The sequence below is a fragment of the Lepisma saccharinum genome, chromosome 6 (assembly GCF_977018435.1).
Source record: "Lepisma saccharinum chromosome 6, izLepSacc3.1, whole genome shotgun sequence".
Classification (NCBI taxonomy): domain Eukaryota; kingdom Metazoa; phylum Arthropoda; class Insecta; order Zygentoma; family Lepismatidae; genus Lepisma; species Lepisma saccharinum.
The window spans coordinates 70,415,994-70,441,880 of record NC_139234.1 but is presented as its reverse complement, the minus strand read 5'-3'; the positions used below and the strand labels follow the sequence as shown (position 1 = coordinate 70,441,880).

Genomic DNA, 25,887 nt, shown 5'->3' with positions numbered 1-25,887 from the left:
AAACACCCCCCCCCCCCCGATATCAATTCTAGCTACGGGCCTGGTTCTAGAATGGTTAAATAATAATTGTGGAGCCAACCAAGGGGGCATTTATTATGGGGTGGATTTTTGCATATTTGCATGTTTTTTACCTTGAGGAAAATTCATATGCTTTCAACGGATTCATTCATTTTACTTGATTGGGAACGTTGGTGATCTTAGCACCGAATTGAAATCAGAAGTGAGCAACATGAACGCAGCGGAAGCAATGCTAATACCTGGTAGCACAGGGTTGTCAGGAGCGTAAAGAAATGGTATCCAATTCAAGAGGGGGGGGGGGGAATTATGCGAATAGCAGTTTCTCAATTTTTTTGGGGGGGGGAGGGATACATGAAAGTCACTTAGTTCAACCATATTTTTTTGACTGTATAAGACTAGTTGTGGGTATCTGCGCAACTTTATTAATTTCTTTTACAAATTTTGTATGTATTTTTACTGTAGTTTAGCTGTTATAAATTTATGCTTCATAAACCTTCTTTACCTGTAAAATCATCACAAATGAAAAAAATGATTTTTTTTACTATCAATGCTGAGCAATTACACTGAAAATATGGGTCTATGGTATGAATTGCTTCAAATTCTTGAATTATGTGGGCAGAAGCATGCTACCGGAAAGTGGGAAGGTACTGGTGCAGTGATAAAGCATATATAGATTGTCAAACACATCTTTCAAAAACTTATAGCGTATATTTTACGTGCATATAAATCCACCCTCTAGTTATTACTAATATTTACAAATCATAAAATTCAAATTAAATTGAAAATACTTAGATATTGCAGAAAAGTTCACACTTGAACCAACAATGTAAAAAGAAGCTAGATTCATCTTGCTTCCTTCCATCAGCACATGTCACTTTTTTGATGAAATAGTTCTTTTGTTTTATTGTACTTTAGCATGATGCACAGATATCAACGGTAACATTATAGTATAGGGGAGACGGATTTCTTCAAATTTACAGGAGAAAGTACTTACGGAAATAATTTTCTGTAGCGTTGTGGAAGTTCGTGAATGTAGTTTTGATCCATTTTAATGCAAATACATGTTGTTTTCTGCGAAAATTTCTGTCAGACACGCTGTTTCTGCTGCCGCCATTTCCTTTCTGCATGAAAGCACAGTGTTAAGATAATGTAAACCCATAGTCAGTGTTTCAAACTCGCCGTGTTTTCACTAGAACATGACGTGTCGAGTATTTTTAATTTTTTTTTTTTTTTTAACTACGCTTGCCTAACCAAACTTAACCTAACCTAACCGAAAATGGTTTTTAGGGCTAACGTGAATGGTTTGTGAGGCTAACGTAAATGGTTTGCAAGGTATTAGCATAATTTCAAATCTGGGAACAAAAGTAGGTATTTTCGGGTAAATGAGGTTGCAATACTGCATAAATCTACAAAACACTCGCACAACGCACCCTGAACCAGTACGCTATATTGCCCGCCATAATGTGTTACAGAATCGAAACAACAATAACAGTAATTACTCGTAAATGTAAGAAATAGACATTATCTTAGTTAGAAATGCATTATTTCACCTTAGGAAATGTTCCGCATTCCAAAATAGTACGTTAGAAATGTAAAAAAGGGCAAAATATATGATTTATAGGTATCTCCCCCATACTATAATAGTACCATATGAACAATAGACCACTTAGTCTTCTCTCCCTCAGTACCCGTGATCTATGATTTCACACGTCGAGGTGTACTGTGAAAAAAGGTAATTCAAAATGACAGTGTATGAATTGTAATAGTCAGGTCGCCAGTTTGGGATATAATTTTTCTAACCTACCACAACCCTACCCCCCACACCCTCAAAATGTGCTCTCATGGCACGCACGGTTCTACATACAAGGGAAACCTTACTTTATCTGGGATGACTGAAGATGACCGGACCCCTCTCAGATTTTCTTCATATTTGGTATACTTACTAATTGATGCATGCTAATGACGAATCTGAAGTTAAAATTTGTCGGAAATGTCTGAAATTGCAAAATAATTGTGAAACATTGACACTAGCACCACGAACCATTGGCCTGTGGTTAGGTTAGGCAAACATAGTTAAAATTTCGTGTCGTGGTAGTATCAGGATCTAGAAAATGGAAAATAATTGCGAACCATTGACGCTAGTCTCACAAACCATTGACGTGTGGTTAGGTTAGGCAGACATAGTTAAAATTTGGTGTCGTGGTAGTATCAGGAATATATTGCTTGTGAAACAAAAAATGGTAAAATTTCAGTAACCACCAAACGTCTCTAATTCCCTTATTTTTCACATTGATACTTACGTATTCTGCATTCCTAAGGATTCTTGAAGGTGGCATTTTGCTTTTACCACGCAAATAATCTCAATTTTAGACATATCGAGTATTTTTTTTTTTGTTTGCTTTCGCTGCATCACACGCAGTATGGCGGAGAAATCTTGACAAGCCTTGTCCATGATCAGTGGTTATGCAGTGTTGCAACCTCCTTCATCGAAAAATACCTAGTTTCGTGTTACTGATTTTGTATTTTTTTCCAAGTTCGAAAACCCCACGAACCATGCACAGATAGCCCCAAGAACCATGCATGGATAGCCCCACGAACCATTCACGCATAACCCCATGAACCATTCATGGTAAATATGCGATATCGCCCGGACGGATTTCTTCAAATTTACAGGAGAAAGTACTTACTGAAATGAGTTTCTTTAGCATTCTGGACGTTCTTGGTGGTATTTTCTTTCAAAAATCCTTAGGAATGCAGAATACGTAAGTATCAGTGTGAAAAATAAGGGAATTAGAGACGTTTGGTGGTTACCCAAAAAATTTCGCGAAAATAGACGGTTTCCATTCCGAAAACTAACTCTTTATTTTCGATTATTTTGCAATTTCTAGATGTTTCCGATAACCTTGAGCTTTAGATTCGTGATTAGGAGGCCTCAATTAGTGAGTATGCCAAATATGAAGACAATCGGAGAGCGGTTCGGTCATCATCAGTCGTTCCCTTTATCTTACCATAGGCCTGTTGTAAGGAAGTTTTATGGCAAAAATGAAAAAAAAAATGTAAATTTTCGATCATGTACAAGATAAGACCACCACCACGTATCGTATGAATGACACCCCGGCTCGTAGCCTTCAATCATGTGTCGTATTAATTCTATTAATTTACTACTAGTATGATACATACTACAGCAACATATGGACTGAAAAATACCTATTTCATTTTATGTTATACACAAACCTGAAGTTTGGTGACAGTTACAATGGCCCACGACAAAAGTTCCTCCCTCCCGCCACACGTTGCAGCACTGGGTCAAATGTCAATCACGTTCGCCTGTCAGTTATCAGCACCACTTTCCATGATAACAACAGGACAACCATAGGAGGACAACCACAGATCATGTGACAACACCCATTACCAAAGATGGGTCGTTCGTGAACGAGTCGTTCCTTTTGAACGACTCCCTCTTGGGAGCTGTGAACTGCCCGCTCCTTCGGGGTGGTTCCTCGGAGTCGTGGGCTTTGCGTGAGTTGCCAGCCGCTCCAGCAGTTCCCGCTCGCAGTCGTTCACTCCCAAGCAGGGTTCGCAAAATTTGTGTCTTTTTAAAAAATAACAAAACAAACTGTTTTTTTGTTTTAAACATGAGTTAAAAAAATGTTTTAAACAAAACAAATTCAATCTTTTCCCAGTAAATTATAGTTAAAGTCGTTAAAGAGAAAAAATACTCATTTTTATGAGTACAGTGGCGACAAGGACAGTTTATTTACCTTTGGAGATAAGGTTTACCATACTGCAGAGTAGGGGTGTGCGGGACAGAATTTTTTGGGTCGGGACTGGAAATTCTTTAAATCCCGACATTCGGGACGGGGAAAATTCTCAATTTCCCCAAAAAGTCGGAAAATTTTCGGGACGGGATGTTTTTGAACTTCTGGTACAAAACCTAACAATTTCCGATAAGTTCCAGACATTTACAATGCAGAGAACGTCTAGAATTGATGACGTTTTAAAATGACCATTCGGAATTTCCAGACTACTTGGGATCCCAAAAAGTCGGGAAGTCATTTCCGGAATTCGGGATCGGGACAGAAATTTTCTTTCCAGATCCCGGTCCCGACATTTCGGGATCTGCAGGGGCAAAAGTTGTGGGTAATAGCATAGAATAGTTAAAGTATAGAAGCTTACCCTACATTTAAACCTCGCTGCGCTTGGAAATTGCATTTCCGTCGGTGGCCAATAGATGGCGCGGCCGTCTTCTTTTGCTGTTTCCAGCACAAATTGGGGGAGAGCTCTTTCGGTGACAGTCACATGGGTTTCAAACGTCCTTATTGGTCAGATCTCTTGTATCCCAGCAAGGCTGTTACCAATGGCAAAGTCTTTTTCGCTGGTTCCCTTCCAAGCACCGCTGTTAGGGGTGGGGTACAGCGCCTAGAATAACGAAGTGTGTAAAACGGCGTTCTGCGCTGTCTGGCTGGTTCCACTCGAAAATGATCCGCTAGAGGCGCTGGTGTTGAACCCGGTGCTTGGTGGTCGACTGCTTATAATGGAAGTAAATGGAGTTTTCACTGCAACGTCTGACTCTTTTACATGAAGCATTTCTATGAATGTGATAATTGCTATGATATTTGGTACAGTAGTCGCGAAGATATTAACGAACATTCTAGACAGTCGACCACGTCCTGTTATCGTCATACTTTCGTTAATAATACGGGAGAAAAAATACGCCTGGAATGTTCTTGGCAACTAAATTTTTGTGTATGAATTAGGTTCATTATTATTATCATCATCATCACTTCTTTTAAAGAAGTGATGATACGCGATGCAATTAGTGTCTTGCTTTAGTGAGATTGCGCACCAAAGCGACAAGCGGCACACGACACTTATCGCTTGAAGATTTCACCAACCGAACGCTGGCCTGTGCTTCCCGTCATGCCGCTACGATGTGAAATGTTGATCTTGATTGGCTCGTTTCCAAGCAACATGTGTCACTTCGGTATGAAAGTTGCCTTGGACCGAATGACCCGTGTCGCTTTGGTGTGAAATCCTCGTATCGTTTGTCGCGTGTCGCTTTGGTGTAAAATCTCCTTGAGAAGACGGTGCAGTCAGAGCTTTTGTCCCTACGGTTCGAAAGGCTGCATTGATTTCCGGCTGCTCGCTTTCAAGCGACATTTGTGTTTTGTCGCCTCGGTATGAAATATCTCTCAGGATACTATTTATATTCTAATAACATAGAAAAATAAACTCTAATACACAGTCCAAGACCTGACGTCCGGAATCACATTGCGATGTTTCTTCTTGTGCTACGCATGCTATTTATTTATTAATTTTATTTTACTTTTCTTTCCAAATTAATGCCATTTCGTGACTGCAAATCACTCCACAAAGATAACTGTTTCCATCAATTCACTTACCGCCTTTCTAGAGAAACAAATCTACACAATATATTCCAAAAACTAACTAAGCCGCATTAGTTTCATAACAAAATTAGCACCTGGGTCGATCGCACTGCCATCTACTTGTCATCGTCTCGGGGAACCAGTTTCTTGGGTCGTTTTCCACACTACGTGATTCAAGGCGCTGTAGGGTGGGGTGAAGACATGGGATGGGTGATGCCTACGTTTCCGCCACCGCAAAGTTCTTCGGAATCTTTTACTCGAAAGTAAGGCTGCCTTTCCTATGCAATTGTTAACAGATTCTTTGAGTGTTTATTTGAAGGCGAAATTGGGAATGTAAAATGTAGCATTTTCAACTGGCGCCTGAATTTTCAAATTCAGTTCTCAAAAAACTATTTTTTTAAAAAAATATATACCATTTTCGCTTGTTGAAATAACGAGTACAGTGTGTGTTTTTTCTACATCGTGTATCATTAAATCAGAATAACAACCATACCAATAAATTCTTCAGATTTACTTGAAAGAGGCCTCCCCGATGGCGGAATGGTAACGTCGCCTTGTAATCAAGTTGTTCGGGGTTCGATACCCGGTGGAGGCACATAGTGGTTCGAATCCCACTTTAAACTGTAGGTCCCGATTAGCCTTACAGTGCATAAAATTGACTTAAAACACCAAATCAATCAATCAATTGAAAGTAAGACTTCGACCATATCACTAACACTAAACCCCATGGTTTCAAGTGCCGGACCCTGTGGCCGAGTGGTTGTCGGGCCCTGTGGCCGAGTGGGTTGACCTCCGTGGCCGAGTGGTTAGCAGAGCTAACGAACAGAGGTTCGAGTCCCGGGTAAGGCATGGGTATTTGTGTCCGTCCAGATGATAAGAAATTGAGCTAAAATGAGAAATGAAACACAGTGAATAAAAGTGAAAAACAGCGAAAACTACCGCTTAGGGATATTCCTTCAAAAAAAAAAAAAAAAAAGTGGTTATCTCATTGCGTTGCAATGCTAGGGGTCCCGGGTTCGAATCCCGCTCGGGCTTGGATGTGTGTGTTTTCCGAATAATGAGAACCAATGTGAATACAGTAAAACTTGACATGTGTAAAAGATTGTGAAAAATGTGTGAATGACGGGGGATACTGCCGATTAGGGGTATTATTTTTTTTTAAAAAAAAAAAAAAAGTGAATAGCACATCGCGCTGCGACGCCAAGGGTCCCGCGTTCGAATCCCGCTCGGGCATGGTTGTTTGTAAATGTCCATTCATCAATTTCATAATTTTATCCCTCATCCCCATCTTCGCAAATTAGCCAAGAGGCACAAAACGCGAAGTAAAATTGAAAAAACAAATTAATCAAATCAACCATGGTTTGAAGTGCATCGCCATTATTTTAATTTATCAGTCGTGGCGAAGTCTGAAACGTTATTAAAGGTAGTAACAGTTTTTCGAAGACACCCTTCTGACTTTTTTTCTTTTTTCCTTTTCTTCTAGCCTTTCGGAATCCCGATTCAAATTTACGAAATTTCCTTCGTTCCCTAGATATTTAATTTCTTCATATAATTCCGATTCTACGCATTCGCGCACACTACTGTCTCAAACAAGAATGACTTGAAAATTGTTGGCACTCTGGCATAGTTGTAAAATGTGGCAAAATGCCCCTTCCCCGTCTGCGGGAAACTTCATTCTCCTAACCAAGTAATTTGCACTGGAATTCCAAATGATGAAGGCCCTCAGCAGCACTGAGCAAAAGGAAAAAATGACGATAACTCATAACTGAAGTACAAACTGGTGGCGGCCACCTGTTTCACCGGCGGAACAATCATTTATTGACTGCAACAATCTTTACTCGCCCCCGCCGCACAAGAAATGAAAATGAAATGAATAACGTGATTCACATAATTTTTGTCTCATTTTGCTCGAAATAAAATTATTTCTTTAAGATAGGGTGACCATTCGTCTTGTAAAATTATTGCTTTTTTATTTTATGTTGTTTATTTTATTTTCTTGAAGAGTGTCAATTGTCAATTCAACCTGTATGTGGAGTGAGAGGACTATATGTTCAGGGTCGGTTGACAATACTTGTCAACTTACCTTTGAAATGCCTTAAAATTACAGATTTCAAAAATGTGATCTAATGAACAGCATAAATGTTCCAAACCAGGGTTCGAAATTCTGGGTGACGGGGGGGGGGGGAATTCCCCCCACCAACGATCTTGTCCTGAAATTTCCACCAATTAGTTTGAGATTCGAATATACATGACTGGAATAATATCGAGAACATACATAAAGAACTGACAACAAAGAGCCTCATCTCTAAGGACACTGAACCCAGCAACCCCCAGAACACAGGAATTGGACCGACTTGTTATTTCTTCTCCATTTCTCATCGTCTTTCGTTAGCAACCACGAAGTATATAGATATATTAATAAAACACGTAATAGCATTTATATGTGAATTTTATACAGGAAACTATTATCTTCTTAAGATCTCTTAATTCTTGTCGCTCCTCCCTTACGCAAATCATTGTTCGTCAATTTGCAATTACATTTTGAATGAAAGACAGTATATTTTATAATATAATTTGATTACTTAATAATTGACACACATTTAATGACATTATATAGTATATTGTGTGTGTGTGTGTCTGTTTGTCTGTCTGCTCCTTCCCCCCCACCAATCTGCAGTGATTTCACACCCTGTTCCAAACTAAAGAAAAAAATAACCATTACAGCTAGAAGTGTTTACTCAATTTTTTACCCAGTGTTTTGACGCATATTCACAGAAAGCTGCAATGTTGCCAATTCTCGTCTGGTAGGAAAAGGACACAATTTGAAAACTCACCCCAGTCTCCCCCACCCCCTACCTACTGATTGATTTAATTTTTGATTTTGATTTGCTATATTTTTCTTCGCTTTTTGTGCCACTTTTGGCTAATTTGCGAAGATGGAGATGAGTGATGACATGATGAAATTGATGAATGGACACACTGACTTATAGAAAACACTAGAAGTGATAATTAAATGAATGAGCATTTTCTGAAAAGGCAAAACTGTGAAATAATTGGTTATCATTTTTATGAAGTTGTTTCCTGCTATAGCTGTATTTATTACGAGACAAGAAGTATGTATTCTTATCATTGATTATTAGTGTCAGTTATTAAATAATACCTCGCTGTCGTATCAAAACGACTCACAAAGAAAACATTACAGGAAAAGTTGTTCTCCTTGATGTTGCCTACGAGTTGAGAGAGCCAGTTATGTTGTATTCTGCATACGTCGCTTAAACATAACTTTAAAACTAAACTAAACTTCGCGACGCAACAGCCCTGTACCCGGTGGAGTAACATAGTGGTTCGGATATATCTTTAAACTGTAGGTCCAGTCCCGATTAGTCTACCTGTGTATAAAGTGGAGTTACTCAAACTCAATCAATAGTCCTGCTTGCTGCCAAAGCGTTCTTCTGTTCATTCGCTGATGCGTGGTCAGCTCATCGAGTCCCATCGCCGCTGTTTTCTGTGTTATATTATTATTAATAGAAAGCAATAGTTAAATAAAACCTAATTCTTATTAAAAACATTTAATCTATCATTTGATTTCTTGACATTTTAAACCAGTTACTAAAGAAATAATATTACTGATTTACATGAATAAATGTACGAAATTAATTTATTTATACATATTTAATTATTTAATAATTGATATATTACATGACTATACCTATAATATACATAGTTTCGGGCTTGGCCCACTTCCTAAAAAATCCTGGATGCGGGCCTGACGTAACCCCTCCCTTAAGTAAATCCTGGTTACGCCACTATTATTTACATTATGAAACCAAGATTCCTCAATGACTGCAATACGAAACCAACCATATAAGGGGGGCATTTAGCGTTCCACCCGCACCGCAAGGTCTGGTCCCTTTTCGCCACCACTGGGCAGAAGGACAAAAAGACTTTGATTTCTTTCTCCAACATCGGGCTTTTCTGCAACTGATGCAGGTCCAGCCAGTCAATGTCTTAGGCTTAATGAATATAATGTAAACAGGAGAATCCACTTCACATCAGAATCGTTGCTAGGTCTTTTGCCAAAAAATTGCCTGAAGTACTTTTAACAGATAGTGTTATTTGTCCAAAACACCCAAGAAATTAAGTGTAATATGATTAAAGAGATTCTGTCAATCGGAATATATTTTACTGCTACTTTTCTTCATTTCTATTTGTACTTGCCTTGATCATAAATACACACGGGGTGCGACTGTACAACAGTGACAAGTTTCACAGTGTGTAGAGGATATGAAGGTCAAACAATTCTGAAAATCGCATTTTGTATCCCCCATGCATGCAATCCCATTCAATAGCTTCTTGGTTGCCACTGTCATTTATTTTTACTGTAGAATTAGATTCTAAAAGCGAAAATACACCATGAAACGTTATTATGCCAACACACACACTGCCAGAAAAATTCATTTACAGGGGTCGGACTGGCCTGAAAATCCTGGATAATTGGAGAAGTCAGGAAAACAAGGCTAGGAATGAGATGGTCATTGGAAACAGAGAAAATTTATTATAAGCGTTCGAAACCTGGACTCGGGGGAATGTTTATTGCCATATTTGGTAACCGAAAATACATTTCGTTTTATCTTACATAGTGATTAATATATTTACAACATTAATGAACATAATGTCCTTCTCCAGAGAAAATTTTTAAATTCCACCCATGGGTCTGCCCCCTCCCTCCAGAAAATCCTGGGTACGAGCCTGACCCGTGCCGTACCTACCAACCGACTGCTGGCCTCACTCCTACCAGAAGTTGGATATCATCCAACCAGTTACGGGGTGAGATGTGAATGAATTGAAATTGAAATCGTAATTTTGGGTGCGTCAGCACTTAGGTTATTTTGCACCTATCACATTATACGAAGCCCAGCCCCTTACCATATATAAAATATAACTAACATAACAATACTATAATGTCAGAGGACTAAAATATTCTTACTTGAGTTAAAACAGGGCAACACAGGATTTATACTAGCTGTAGGTCAGCAAAATGCGGTCCAGGGTATATTATGTGAAAGTGAGGTTGGCAATTGGGTGTACTACGTAGAAGGGGTGACGTGTGGTCAGCACGACCAACCCCAGTCATTATCGTAGGTTTTAATGACCAGGTTACACTACTCTTTCGTTCAATTTCCTCACGATTCTGGGTGGGTGACCACCTGCCACGACCGAAGGAGATGCGTCCAGCTCCAGACGCGTGCCCAATGGGGAAGGGGGCTTGGTGTTGGTGGATGTCAAAATATAGTGCAGAACTACTAAAAAATAAGATGCAACCCCTTTCGAAAATCCTCGCACACCATTGAATGCGTCTCTCCCAACCAAGAGAAAGCCTACATCAGGCAGGAAAATGACAGCACGGAGTGTGGGGGTTGTTTTTAAAGAAATCGTTGACACACGACATCAAACTATGGTCAATGGATTCGTCTCTCCCCCAACTTTCCCTCGCTCAAGGACGACTGGTCCCATGGTCCTCTATGCCTCGCAAGAAGTCGTCCCTTCTCCACGCAGGCAAGTTCCGTCGTGTTCTCTGCCTGAGAACCCATTTTTGCAAGTCTAAGGCGCTTTTGTCAACCCTCGCGGTCTGAAAATTCTGTGACGTCATCGTTGAAGCTCCAAGAATTTTCCTTCCTGTGATATCGTGTTCACTGTTCACGTGGAAGCGCGTACAGGGGATACAAGATCTGTGGCGCATAGAAATATTAATGATTGATTGATTGATTGAATTGCTTTATTTTACTTCGCTTCTTGTGCCACTTTTGGCTAAATTTGCGAAGATGAGGATGAGTGATGATATAATGAAATTGATGAATGGACACTTACAAACATCCATGCTCAGGCCAGGATTCGAACCCGGGACCCCTGCATAGAAATATTAACATCAGTGGCGTACGCAAGGGGAGGATACCGACTTTAAACCCCCTCTTGAGTTTTGAAAAGATAATGGAAAATTATGTGGTAAAAAATGGCAAGTTTATTATTATCTGCGAATAATAATAATTTGAATTATTATTCCCATACAGCACAGCATTCGGTATATTTAAGAGTGAATGCCTTGAAAATAATCACGAATTTTTGAAAATAAAATATGAGGGCAACTATGAATTAAAAGAGAAAAAAGTTTGTTTTGTATCTTCTGCTGCAACAATGTTCACCGAACATGTATTTTTTCCTGTGAATAATGAGCATCAAGTAAAGAAAGTTCTTGGTCCATTGTAATCGGCTAATAAAGACAAAGGCTAGGCCGACAAGAATACGCAATCACCAGTCCGCCACCCTATTGTTTACTACAGCACGTTTGAATTTTAGAAATCGAACGACAATAAGCCTAACTATTGTGAAATATTTTGTTGGTAAGAACAGCGAGGCAATCCAGATGTAAATTATTGTACATGTGCATGGTAGATTTTGAGAGCGGTATTGGAGATTTCTCACGAATCTTTACAGTGTCGTTTGAGAACTTTCGATATGAACCATGTAAGCTACCGCCACCGCAAAATTCAATTTTGCACCCCCCCCCCAAAAGAAATCACTGTGACTCTCGAAAAAAAAAAAAGTGGGAATATAATCAAAATGTCCGTCAGCTATTCATTGATTTCAAAAAAGCATATGATTCGATCAAAAGAGATAAATTATATAACATATTAGTCGAGTTTGGAATACCTAAGAAGCTTGTTAGTATGATAAAAGTATGCACAAGTGAAACAGAAAGTAAAATTCGTGTGGGTATTAATGTGTCTGACAAATTTACAATTCATGATGGGTTAAAAGGAGGAGATACATTATCTCCATTGCTCTTAATTTTGCCTTAGAATATGCTGTTCGGAAGGTAAACGAAACTAAAGAAGGACTAAAATTAAATGGTGTGACTCAGTTGTTTTATCATAGGCTATGCAGATGATGTAGACTTATTAGGGGATGATATAAATACAATTAAGAATAATGCTAAAATAATTTTCAAAACTGATAAAGAGATAGGTTTGGAAGTTAACAAAGATAGAACTAAATATATGCTTACAGGCCGAAACCAAGTGTTAGGTAATAATTAGGGAGACAAATTTATGGTAAATTAAAACTGAGGAGAGCGGTAAATAAAATGTTAGATCAGCGGTATATACCAGCGGTGGAAAAAAAAAATTGGCACACACTTTTTCATCATGAGAGGAAACAGCATACAAAAGAGCTATAAATTGATAAACTACTTCATTTTTATATACTGTACACATACACAAGTACTTAGCTGTCCAACCAAAAAGAAAACATCAACACAAAATCACTTCATTTCTAAATTGCATATTCGGGGGAAGAAAGGAATGCAGCTTGACAGGGAGCGAAGTTTTCGAACTGAGATTATGTGCATGGGAAATCCCAATTTGCAGCGTCATCCTGATGTGATCGAAGATAAAACGTTCTTCAGCTGCAAGTGGTAGGAAACTTTAAGCAAACGTTTCGTTACAAATCGACAGTTTGCGCGCAGAACCTCGATTGCCGGTTTTGGCGTGTTTTCTACTTAATTTGATGATATTTCACGGTTATTTCGAGAAAAAGCGTTCATTTCGTGGAAAAGCACACATTTCGCATTACTTCGCGAAAAATCTCATGCATATTTCATCATTGGGGGTGTAGTTACGTGCAGAATGTTCAAAATTGCATCTTTATTTCACATTTCGCGATTTCGCACATCGCGAAAATTCAATGTCTCTAGTAATAATCAAAATCTAATTATTGCTAACATCTCGTTTGAACCAGTTTCCAAATTCAAATACTTAGGAGTAATATTAACAAATGAAAATTATATTAAAGAGGAAATAAAAAGTAGGCTTAATTCAGGAAAGGCATGTTACTTCTCTCTTCATAAACTTTTGTCTTCTCGTTTAATATCTAAGAAACTAAAAGTTAAAATATACAAAACAGTAATTTTGCCTGTAGTATTATATGGGTGTGAAACTTGGTCCCTTACATTGAAAGAGGAACATAAATTGAGAGTATTTGAAAATAAGATCCTTAGGAAAATATTTGGACCTAAAAGAGATGAGGAGACAGGTGAGTGGGGAAGGTTACATAATTTAGAACTAAATAATTTGTATTCATGTCCAGATATTATTAGAATAATTAAATGAAGATGCCTTAGGTGGGCAGGCCATGTGGCACGAATGGGAGAGGAAAGAGAAGTTTACAGGATTCTTGTTGGGATACCTGATGGTAAGAGACCTGTAGGAAGGCCAAGACGAAGATGAAGGGACAACGTTGAGATGGACCTAAAGGAAATCGGTAGGGATGGAAAAGAGTATATAGATCTTGCTCAGGATAGGGACAGATGGGAGGCCTGTGTTGCTGCAGCCATGAACCTTCGGGTTTAAGAAGGCTAAAGACAGGCACGTATCCAGGAATTCCTTTCGGGGGGGGGCTGAACATCATATTTTTAAGGGGTATAGATAGAATCTCACAATTGTATGTTTAAGGTCTGTGGTGGCGATTGGGTTTCAAACCGGGGGGGGGGGGGTGCAAGGAAAGTTTACTTTCTCTTGGTAGACAAGGCCTAGGATTAAGAGGCAAAAAAATGGGGAGCAACTATCCCCTAAATGGTTGCCACTGTTTAAGGCTGCCATTTTAATCAGAACGTGAAATCGGAACGTTTTTTACCACTAGACTCCCCTGCTTCCATGCATTAACATTGTGTGCCAGAACCATCTGAGTGTGTGTGTTTGTCCATTTCTTCTCATCAGGCATCAACACATCTATGATGTCTGAGTGTTTTTACGAAGCCGTTACCATGCACGGGATGGACAATCCACTCGACAACGCAAGATTCAAACTGTCGGCTACGAGGTGGACGCAGACAGTTGTCGAATATTTCTCTGTTTCGAGCCTGAACACCACTACTGTGTCGTGTCCTCCCATGTTTGCAGCTCTTATAAAAGCCGAAACCCACTAAATTGTTCATATTCAGGCCTCTGAAAACCCTTGAGTTCCCAACACATCTAATGTTTCGTCTCCCAATATGATCAAATGCTTACTTTTTTATTTCTAGTGAAGAGCCCAAAGGAGGATTGGTGGGGTCATAACCCCATTTGATCCAGTATTCCTTAAAAGAGGAACGTCAAAGATAGGAAAAGATGGCAAAATGAGGACTGACTACTAAAAATAGTATTCGTAACCCGGCTCCCTACCGATAATCGTGGGTACGCCATTCTTTATCTCGGACACATTTTTTAAAATCAACTCACCAGAAGTTTTTATCATTTCGTATTCGAGACTTAGGTAAAATGCGTTCTTCCTGCAAGTTTGGATATTATCCTTTAGGGTGCTTTCGCCTGCCTTCGCACCTAACCTTAACAAGGCCCTAATTTTCCATCCTTGTGACTTGGATCTTCAAGACTTAAGTATATTTCAGACCTAAGGAATACGCGGTACATGACGTATGGAACGAGCCAATCAACAAAAACGTTTCACACCGTAGCGACACAAAAGACCTCACAAACTAACGTTCGACTTGTGAAATCCTCAGGCAACACAGTATGAAATCTCCCTTAGTAGGCCACTGTCATCGTCACCTCGAAGCGGTAGCTCGCATTGACCACCGAAGAAAAATGTCTCCTCAACCGATGGGAATGCCCTTCAGATTTCTTCATTCTCCTTTATTTTTTGTGCTTGTTAATAAAACTGGTAAAATCTTACAATTTGACATACACAGAACATGTACTATGTAGCCTATACATTTTAGCGCAAACTCAGCCGAAGTCAGTGGTGGCTCGGTGGCTCAGTTGGTAGAGCAATGGCATGGTATGCCAGAGCCCTGATTCGGGTCCTGGTAGAGCCTGCAATTTCCGTTAAAATAACTACATATGCAACATCTTCTTGCTTTCTCTTCTCGACATTCATAAAATTTTCGGCTGTCCCTTCATGGTAGTTACGTATTTGTGTGTGTGCGAACCCAGTAGGCTTAAACAAAATTATTTCCTTTATGCCATGAAATTCTCGGACTGCATACATGAAATTTTGTTCGGGCACAACTAAATCATCACTCAAAACTTTGATTTTCAGTTGCTCTGTGAAGCTTATTTCTGTTTTAATAAACCGCTGAAATATTCACTTTAGAGAGAGAGACCTTCGATCTCTTCGGCTCTCGACCTGAACTAGATGCACTAGAACGTTCCTCAGATAAAACGATTTGTTAATATTGCCAGTAGTTCCACTCCTTCTCTTATTCAAGAATGTTCCCTCTCGCGCTTTCCAGAGATTGAAAATTACAGCGAATCGTCCTACTTGTGGCGCTACCTTTGATGTGCAGCTTCCAAAAAGTTCGCTGCGACAACACCAAAAGCGCAAGAAAGGTTTACGTGCAATATTATCAACAACAGGGTTATATAGAACATTCTCCGTCTTTATAATTACGAATTTTCTTAAATTATCGTCACAGTATTCAAGAAGAGAAAAACATAATTTTATGCAGTGTAAACTGAAATATTTCCTGAAGGGGCGGTTCGTGCCCTCTGATCCCCATTTTGGATACATGCTATTAACAATAATAAATTTATAGAACATTTATAGAACTGTGTATTCATGTCAACCTAGCCGTTGTCTGCATTAGCCAGTTGCAACGAACCAAAAACTTTCTTTAGTTAATGCACATTGTTCACATACGACAGTTGTTGAACGTTAAACATTGTTGCAGCTGATACAAAACAATTTTTTTCTCTTTTATATCATAGTTGCCATCATATTTTATTTTCAAGAATCCATGCTTACTTGCAACGCATTCACTCTTAAACATGTGTGTGTTTGGAATGCTGTGCTTTTCTCCGTGAAGCATGGGAATAATAATCCAAATTTTTATTATTATTATTATTATTATTATTATTATTATTATTGTTGTTGTCGTCGCAAATCTTTGACTGATAAATTGGCCATTTCAATTTGTTTCCATAGCATTTTTCATCAGGGAGTGTCCATCACTCGCCAAAGGCCAATTGCGCGTCCGCCTTAATAAATGTCATGATCCTCTCCAAATCATGTCATGCGCCCCCACCCCAGCCAAATCACGTAATAATTATCATAAAGCATTTAATTACAACAACGTGTCTACTAAAAAGTAACTTCTTTTTTAAGTAACGAAAAGCTAGCACATTGATTGGTTAAATGCTTAATTTAATCTCAAATTCCATGAAGAAAATTATATGAATATGCATTTAAACAATGTTTGAGCAGTTAAGACAGAGAAAATTGAACACGGGCAGTTGCAGTTTTCTGTTAGCCACAACTGGCTTGTTTGTGTCGCCGATTCAATTATTGTTTCACGAGACACGCAGAACCCTATCGAGAATTTTCTAATGCCGGGGCTAGAATATAGGCTAATAAGGTGCCTTCTTCCACGAACTCAACCCCTCCCCCCCGTGTGGGGTGAATATAATTATTTTAGTTATCGCTAGCAATAATTACATGGATTTTATCTTAATCCCAATTTTCCCTTGCTAAAGTAAAACTGTCCTGAGACAAGAAATTGGAAATGAGACTATTCTGCATTTTATCGGGTAATTATCGCGCAATGTATTACTATAAAGTATACTTGGTACAACTGTTGCAGCATACAGGGAATCAATAATAGGCTACAAAAGTTTTGATAATAGAACTACTTCATCAAAATTGAAACAGCTGCTATAAATTAAGTGTAGTCCAACAACACAGCATTATAATTTAAGAAATGATATTATGAACCTATACTGAGAATATTGTGTGATTCGAAAAGTAGCTACGGTATAATTCTTCACAATCATCTCATTAAAAAGCCATACACGCATTTTTGTACTGCAATATTGCGAGCGAAGCGAGGAAGAAAATTTTTACACCCAATTCTCTGCAGGTTTGCGTGAATATTAATGGAGTGTCAATACTTTCAGAAGATCCCTCGATATCTTCATCTAAGGTGTAAACGTTTCATGTATATTTTGGAAAAATACATACAAGTAAATGTTGAATTTTATAATATTTTTGAGAAGAAAATATTGATGGCGCAATATACTGTGGGCACCTTTATTTTCTATAATAAGCTCAAGGGGGTTTAAATCCGGTAACCTTCTAGTTCGTTGGCTGGGTTATCCCTCCAGTTTTGATTCATGGATCAAGGCATCATCGCTAAAACCGATATCAAACAACTAATCCTCAATATGTATCGAAATATATCACCATTTCGAATCAGTGAGTTCTTCTTGTTCAGTCAGAATGGATGATGATTTCTATATCTACCGCCCATCGTCTTCATCAGAAAAATATTTTTCAAACAACACATTAACTCATTTTACTGTAATATTGGCAAAACGTATCGATCTGCCTCCAGATTTGTGGGAAGTCGGATTAGCAGAATTATGTCATTCAACTCTTTATGATAACGTTCTGGAAACAGATTCAGGACAACTAACATTTCCTGTTCGAACATATACAAATGTTGAAGACTTGATTTCGTCGATCGTTACTTCCCTTCCCGATAATCGAGAAATACGAAAATCTGTGCTTTACAAATTCTGGCATCTTCTGGCTGACCCGCAATGGAGTTCATTCGAGTCATCTGTTTCTACAGATAACACACTATATATTAACGATCAACCGTTTTATTTTCCTGCAGCTACTTATACAATAGATGATCTTATTATTTTTCTGAAAACCAACCCTGCAAATGTAGCTGTTCCTACTCATCTTCGATTCGATTTTAAAGCTGCCGTATATAAACACTTGTCCGAAACAGGAATGCTCGACCCTGAACCTGATGCCTCTGTAGACAATACAATAACACCTATAGATTTAACAGACGCCTATGCTAAATTTCGATATGATATATTAAAATCTATCTATTCTTTGCACGTAATATCTAATAACGTTGTCGATAAAAATCCTTACATATTTGCATATTCAGATATTGTAAAACAGCAGTTGGTCGGTGAAGAAATGATACGTCTTTTACGTCTTACTCGAAAACAATGTTCAGAAGTAGATACCACATGTACGATACCTGTAGCTCATCATACATTCAATCCGATTCACTATGTTTCTCTGGATAAAAGTTCTTTCGAAACAATAGAAATTACTTTAAACGATCAAAAAGGAAACTTTTTACCTTTAAGAAACGGTTCCGTTTTTACTATCGCTGTTTTATATTTTCGTAAAAAAAACAAAATCCTTTTAAAAAACCGACATAACACTATTTTCTCAGTCTATATTGATAAACGAATGAGTCATCATGAATTCGCAAGCAGAATATTATACAACCCAAATACATGGAGGAATCGGACCCATTTTTCGTTCTAACAGAATTCAAAAAGGAAGAGGATTAGGTTCTCTTTTTGCTGGACTTTTCAGAATGGTGAAACCTCTTCTCTGGAGTGGTGCAAAAGTTATCGGAAAAGAAGCTTTAAAAACTGGTGCTAATATTGTTACAGATATTGCAACAAGTCAGCAGACTCCGAAAACTATTGTTCGTCAGCGAATACGTGAAGCTGGTCAGAATCTTAAAACTAGAGCACTACAAAAAATCGATTCTCTGACAGGTTCGGGTATAAGAAAAAGAATTGCAAGAAAACATACTCATTCGATGTTAAAACATTCAGGTACCCGTGCTAGAACCTCGAGAATCAAGAAAAAACGTACATCCGTAAAACGTCGAAAAACATCGTCGAAATCTAGGAAAACACGTAAAAGAAAAATCAGACAGAATATCAAAGTCAGAGATATTTTTACATGATGATACAGAACAGCACCTGGATAATTTCACAGTTCGACATTTTTCAGAAAAAAACATACTATTCCGTACAAACCTATTGCTTCCTTCGATAACCAGAATGTAACTTCGTTTCTTGAACCTGTCTGTCTTCGTTTACAGCTGAAGATGGTTGAACAAGATGGGAGTCGTATGAGTGCTCTGCCGCCCAATAATTCTCTTCTCAATACTATATTTTCACAATGTAACATTGTCAGGCCAGATAATTTGAAACTATAGAGCACAACGAGAAATCGATTCTCTGACAGATTCGGATATAAGAAGAAGAATTACAAGAAAAAATACTCATTCGATGTTAAAACATTCAGGTACCCGTGTTAGAACCTCGAGGATCAGAAAAATCAGACAGAATATCAAAGTCAAAGATATTTTTACACAATGATGCAGAACAACACCTGTATGATTTCACAGTTCGAACTTTTTCAGAAAAAAACTATTCAACAAAATGTCGAAAAACCCTACACTGTTACCTACAAACCTATTGCTTCCATCGATAACCAGAACGTGATACCATTTCTCATACCTGCAACAGCAACAGATTTTCTGGATCTTGCATCTGTTTATCTTCGTTTACAGGTGGAGATGGTTAAACAAGATGGGAGTCGTATGAGTGCTTTGCCGACCGATAATGCAACCACAAAAAACTGTGGGGTAGTAAATTATCTCCTCAATACTATATTTTCACAATGTAACGTTGCTATCAACGGTATATCTGTAACAAATGCTGACAACAATTATGCATATAAATCGATTTTTGAAGTACTTCTCAATTACGGTACCGATGCTGCAAATACACATTTTACTAATGCTTTATGGTACCTGGACACACCTGGAAACCAAGATAAAATCACAACCAATAACGAAGGTTTCACCACCCGAAAAAAAAATTTCCAGTACGTTCCGTCATCAGGAAATCCTATGGAAGTAACAGCTGAAATGGAACTTATGGGAAAACTCCACATAGATTTTTTCAATCAGCCTAAATATCTACTCAATGGTGTTGAAGTACGTATCGAACTTATCAAGTCACGTGATGCTTTTTATATCTGGGGAGATCAAGATTCACCTAGCGTACAAATAAAAATTTTAAAAGCTGCTCTCGAAATAAACCACGTCATTCCTACTCCTAGCACCAGTTTGGCTATAGACAGAGCACTTTCTTATGCTCCTGCATTATCCGTTCACAAGAAGTATTATCAAGGCATACTCTTACGTTGCAGGAACGCAGCAGATTGCTATCGATAATGCTTTTCAAGGTCCTTTTCCGAATGTTATTCTTTGTACTATGGTATCCACCGCCAGCTTTCTCGGAGACAGTAAAAAAAATCCGTTCGACTTTAGAAGTTTTAACCTATCTTCTTTCCATCTTGTGAAAAATGGAGAGCTCACACCTTCTGAACCTTTACGAATCAGTACAGGAGGAAATGGCGGTTTAATAACACGTGCCTACCAAACTCTCTTTTCCGGCACAGGTATCCATCACAATAATTATCGACATCAGCTAACAAGGAAGATGTTTGAAAACGGATCATTTTTTTCTGATTTACGACATTACACCAGATTTTTCAGGAAACGATACACACATCAGTCTACAGGAACAAGGTACCTTAGGAGTAGAAATGCAGTTTTCTCCACAACTGTCGGAAAATGTTACCTGTCTTCTCTATGCTGAATTCGAAGTGGCCTTGGATGTGACAAAAGACAGAGGTGTTATCCTTCACTAATAAACCTAACAATTTTACTCTATAAATTTGGTGTGTTCCTGTTTTCTGCCACAGAAACCTACCTGTATCGTAATAGAAAAAGACCACCGTGTTTGTGTACTTTATTATAAACGTATCCGACATGAACACATCACAAATCAGACATATTTTATCTCACAACTGTTCCACCAAAACAATTTTTTGTGGTGTTTACCCGAGAAATTTTCTGCCTCGAACGTTCTCCACCCCTGCTTTGATAATTGCAAACACGGATACTTCCGATTCCAAAGGAACACACTGGGTTGCCTTCTATTTCGACAAAAACAATAAGGCAGAATATTTTGATTCATACGGTTTCCACCCCTATTACCCAGAATTCATAACATTCTTGAAACGTCATTCCTCTGTCTGGACTCACAATAAAACCCCCTTACAAGGAATATTTGCTACAACTTGCGGACATTACTGTTGTGTATATGCTTATTATAAAGCACATCACGTCACAACCACGGATTTCATCCGGATATTCCCACGGGGTGTCAGTAAAGATGAATATATTTTACACCGTTTTCGTCAGATCTTCAAATGTTTGCCGCATTCAAAGTGTCCTAAAGGAGCACAGGTGTGTCGTTCCATCAAACCATTTCGGGAGTGTATAAAGTGATTTCTATATAAAATATGTATGATGATTCTGCTCGCTCTCAGTATCATCTTGACAGCTTTAGTGAAAACATCATGGAATCTGTCAAAAATTCTACAATGGAAAAACATGATCAGCTTCTAGACAGTATTACCCATAAGGATGGTGTTTCTAGATGCATAAAACGTAGACGTCTGCCTTCTACCAAAATTGAGATTCCTGTTATAAAAACTGAACCGATCGCGAGTGGACCGGATGTGACAAAGGATTGTGATTTCATAAAAATACGTAAAGAAAACAGTTCTTCCCAAAATAAAATCGAATGTTCGGAACTGCACAACATAGATATCTGTTTGGATCTTTATCTTGCAAATATATATTTTCTAAACACCGAAAAAACCAAATATGTAGCAGTAGGATTCGAAAAACAGACACCTTTCAATCTGGTATGGGAGTTTTCGCAACAAGGAAGATTACCCGTACGAATTAATTCTTCACAGATTACAGAATTGTGTGTTTTGAAATCTGATTTACTTAATTACGTCGAAACAGGTCGGCCATTTAATTATCTCGTCACAGGGAATGTTACTGTCAGTGCTGTAATTTGTTTCGGAAAACGTTGTATTTCCATGTATCAACATTCCTCACCTGATGCTTTTATTTTTACACCCCCGGAACTACATTTATTTTTTTGTGAACTTTTCACACCCTTAAGAAAATGAATGAACGAACGTTATCATAAATTACAACCACATATACAGACTTTTGTACATTGTATCGAAAAAAAATATGTTTTCAGAAAGAAAAGAAGTACCAGGAAATCTGATAAGCCATTTTCACGTTCTCTGGTACAACGAATTGATGATTGAAATATATCTTCAAAACAATCTTGGACATTCATTGTTATTATAAATAATTTTACTATCCATTATGTATTTTTACTGTAAATTTATATCTCTATATGTATATTATTAAATTGTAAATAAAACATTTGAAAAAGGTTGAACATTTTTTATTTTTCTCTATTACAGTAGAAATGGTACATTTTCCAAACATTTTCAACTGCACAGTTTTTTTTCACATTTTTTGATTCACAATGTTTTCTACATTTCTTTTTTCTCTACCGAAAGTTTCACACTCTCCAATTTTGGACACCCAAATTCTTCAATATTATCTACGGTTAACGTACTCATACGTTTTTCTCCAATACATTTTTCCAACCATTTAGCTTTTTCAGTACCTTTAACATACACATTTTCAGTTACAAGTACAGAATATAAAAGATCTCCTAACTTTTCATACGGTACCCAACCATTTTCCCAGGAGAGTCCGTGTTTGTTTGCACGGAGCCAGTAATTCACACGACGATATTTTTCAGTTAGCAAATGTAGACCGTATGGAGGTTTTACTAAATAATCAAATGTACATTCAAAAGGAGACTTCAATATTCCGACTTCTTTCCACACAAATTCACCGTCTTTTCCTCGTAAATCTTGAACGCCCAAAAAACATACATCCATTGTTCAACAGGTAAAAACTGTCAATGTATTTTTAATAGATCCACGGTATATAGCACAGTTATCGAGTTGTGAGGCACAGGATCGACAACTGACAAAATGTCTGCACGGGAGAAACACTATATCACAAACATTCAAAAAACATATTTTACAAATCATTACAGAATCTGCATTTTTTCAATAACACTTTTTGCAAAGTTTTCTCTATTACCACAATATTTACATTCGGCCTTATAATGTAGTAATGCAACACTTCGTATAAAACTACAATGGGGCACTGATGCCAGATGTCCTATAACAGGACAATCTTCCGATGTCCAATCACAAAATCCATAAAAACAATATGAACACAGTACTCTATCACCGTGGCCTGAATAGTAAAATCCTGCAGTCACTAACTCTTCGGGTGTCTGTTGTAATCCTAAAGGCCACTTTTCGTAAGTTTTGTATCGAGAATCGACTGATAGGTAGTTATTACAATGCCCCGAAAATCGGTAGCAGGGGTAACTGAACACTTTCATAAATCAGCCAAAGAAAAACAATCTGATACAATAGGTGATGGGGTTCCACGTATTGGTGATAACGGTACCGGTACAGTATCTTCTACATCACTATCGAACAGAGATCTGGAAAAACCAAGACGATTCGAAGATACCACTGGAAAACAGGGATGTCCTTCTAATTTACGTAGTAGAGAACGGTTGCAGGTAGTACACCACAAAATAGTTCTGTTCACTAACACGGCAAGCCACTCTTTCACTCTTTGTTTTAAAGCTTCAGCAATCTCATCTTCATCCTTCCTCTGAATGAGTTCACACGAACATCTGTGACTAGGAAATCCTGTTCTCCCATCCGTAAACTTTTTTCTTTCCACTATCTTCTTCAACGTCTCGCAGGAATGATGGACTGCTTCTTCCGATCTATTAAACAGGTAACATCCGCACCATGGAGCTTCACGTAGTGCTACGTACATAAACGGGAAATGTTTCAACACTCGCTGTACAGCCTCACGATCGGTATCGACATCGCCGCAGGATTCTATAACTTCCCAAAACTCCTCGTAACTTATCTCGTAGAAATTTAGAGCTTTCTCCGGTAACGTTATACAATACTCTGCCATTGTGACACACTCTTGTTCTTTTATACCGTCTACATATTATAACGGTCAAATATTGAGTAACAGGTAATTAATCTAATTGCCCGTTATTAAGAATTAATTACGATTGGTAATATTAAAATCCGTCGCGAATACAGGTGTCTAGCGACTGTCTTAGCCAACACTAGCTTGCTCAACCACCGTGTTTTACCCGAATTCGGATTTAGATGCATTCTTATGGGGAATAGCAGGAAAAGAGCAACTTCTAAACCAATGGACCAAATTGGATGAGATTTTAACCAGTGGAAGACCACATCATGAAAGTACTGATTCCAAGATTTGAGCCTAATCAGAACAGAAATACGGGAGTTATGAATTATTAAAGATTCATCGCTGGATTCAATGGGAGACGGTGTCCTGGTGAGTTGGCCTTACTGAAAATGTCGAATACAATAGCCGAGGATTTAACCTAATCTCTGCACGAGGGGCTGCTACCAGAGGTGAAGGACCGGAGTGAGCGTTGACCAGGATAGGAGGACAACGGTCAAAGCACCAGAAACAATAAATGAATACCTAAACACAGAGGCTAGAGCGTTACCTCGTTCAAATCTAGAATAAAAGGGATGATTCGGAATAGCGAGAAAACAGTTTGCCTACAATCGCCACCGGAGTGTGAGCTACGTGCGACCTAGCTCGGAGTCGCGATCAGACTCGTGGTCTGGATTTGTTTTTTGACTCGCGTGAGTGTTTAGAGCCATGGAGTAGAGCAGAGTAGACTCAGGGGGGTCGTTTCCCCCTCGCCGTCAACGCATTCGTGCACATACGTGTGGTATGTGAGAATAACGCCAGACACGTCCACCTGTGTCAATCGTCCGAAACAACGTCCTAAGTTAGCAGAAGTTAATAACATTTAATAGCCATGTGAGTCCATGTGAAACCGTGAAGGACTGACCTATTACTGCGCTAGTTGTCGAATGGAGTCGACAGTGTCCGTGTACCGTCATGGACGTCCCTGTGCAGTGAACGAGTGAAGCCAGGATCCGATGATGTCATACGGAACTGCCGGGAGATCCATTTTCGCCAACCAGGATAACCGCGAAGTGCCACAATGGAGTGCAGACGTCTTCCAAAACTGTAGGACCACTTTCACCCTACCCAGGTCAGAGGGAATGCCGCGAAGGTAAGATCCAACCATGTGAGTGTGTGAGAGAGATGACGCCAATCTAACGCGAATCTGCGTAAATCAAATCATTGCATAACTTAAATCAGTGCTAGGGCATAATTAGACATCGGTATTCCGGCGGACTAATCACGTTACAGATCAGAGTTTATGTTAACAGCAAACAATAGTTCATTGAAATATATTTATACCTTCAGAAAAGATAGAAGGGGTTCGCACAAGGAACAATTATTCACTTTATACTTAAAATCCTAAATGCTAAATTGTAAACGGCAATGTAGCCAAGAAATAGCATGAGTATAGTCAGAGGATTAATTAATCTAACCTTTGTAATTGTCATATTGTCGCAATATGCCATTGAATGAGTGTATGAATGTGAGATCGAGTGAAAGAGGGCAAGATGTACTGTGTATTTATCTGTGCTTTAATGTATGTGTATATTCAGAACCACCGTAGTATTATGTAACGTCATTTCAGGTACTTAAATCAAATCCTCCTAGGTTTATTCTCGGTAACTCCGACTGTAGGCACTT

General features: G+C 38.5%; 1 protein-coding gene across 4 annotated transcripts in view; it reads right to left on the bottom strand.

Moving 5' to 3' along the window:
* LOC145988856 (uncharacterized) overlaps positions 1-25,887 on the bottom strand; it is an 81,127-nt gene that overhangs the window by 15,804 nt on the left and 39,436 nt on the right. Inside the window, exon 1 of one of the 4 annotated variants that reach the window (XM_083124097.1) lies at positions 3,253-3,414. The exons of 2 other annotated variants lie outside the window; for them this stretch is intronic. The gene's annotated coding sequence lies outside the window, so the exon portion shown is untranslated. Of the gene's footprint in view, positions 1-1,012; positions 1,103-3,252; positions 3,415-25,887 lie in introns of those variants that run through there. One more of the 4 variants, XM_083124099.1, reaches the window with a different exon arrangement.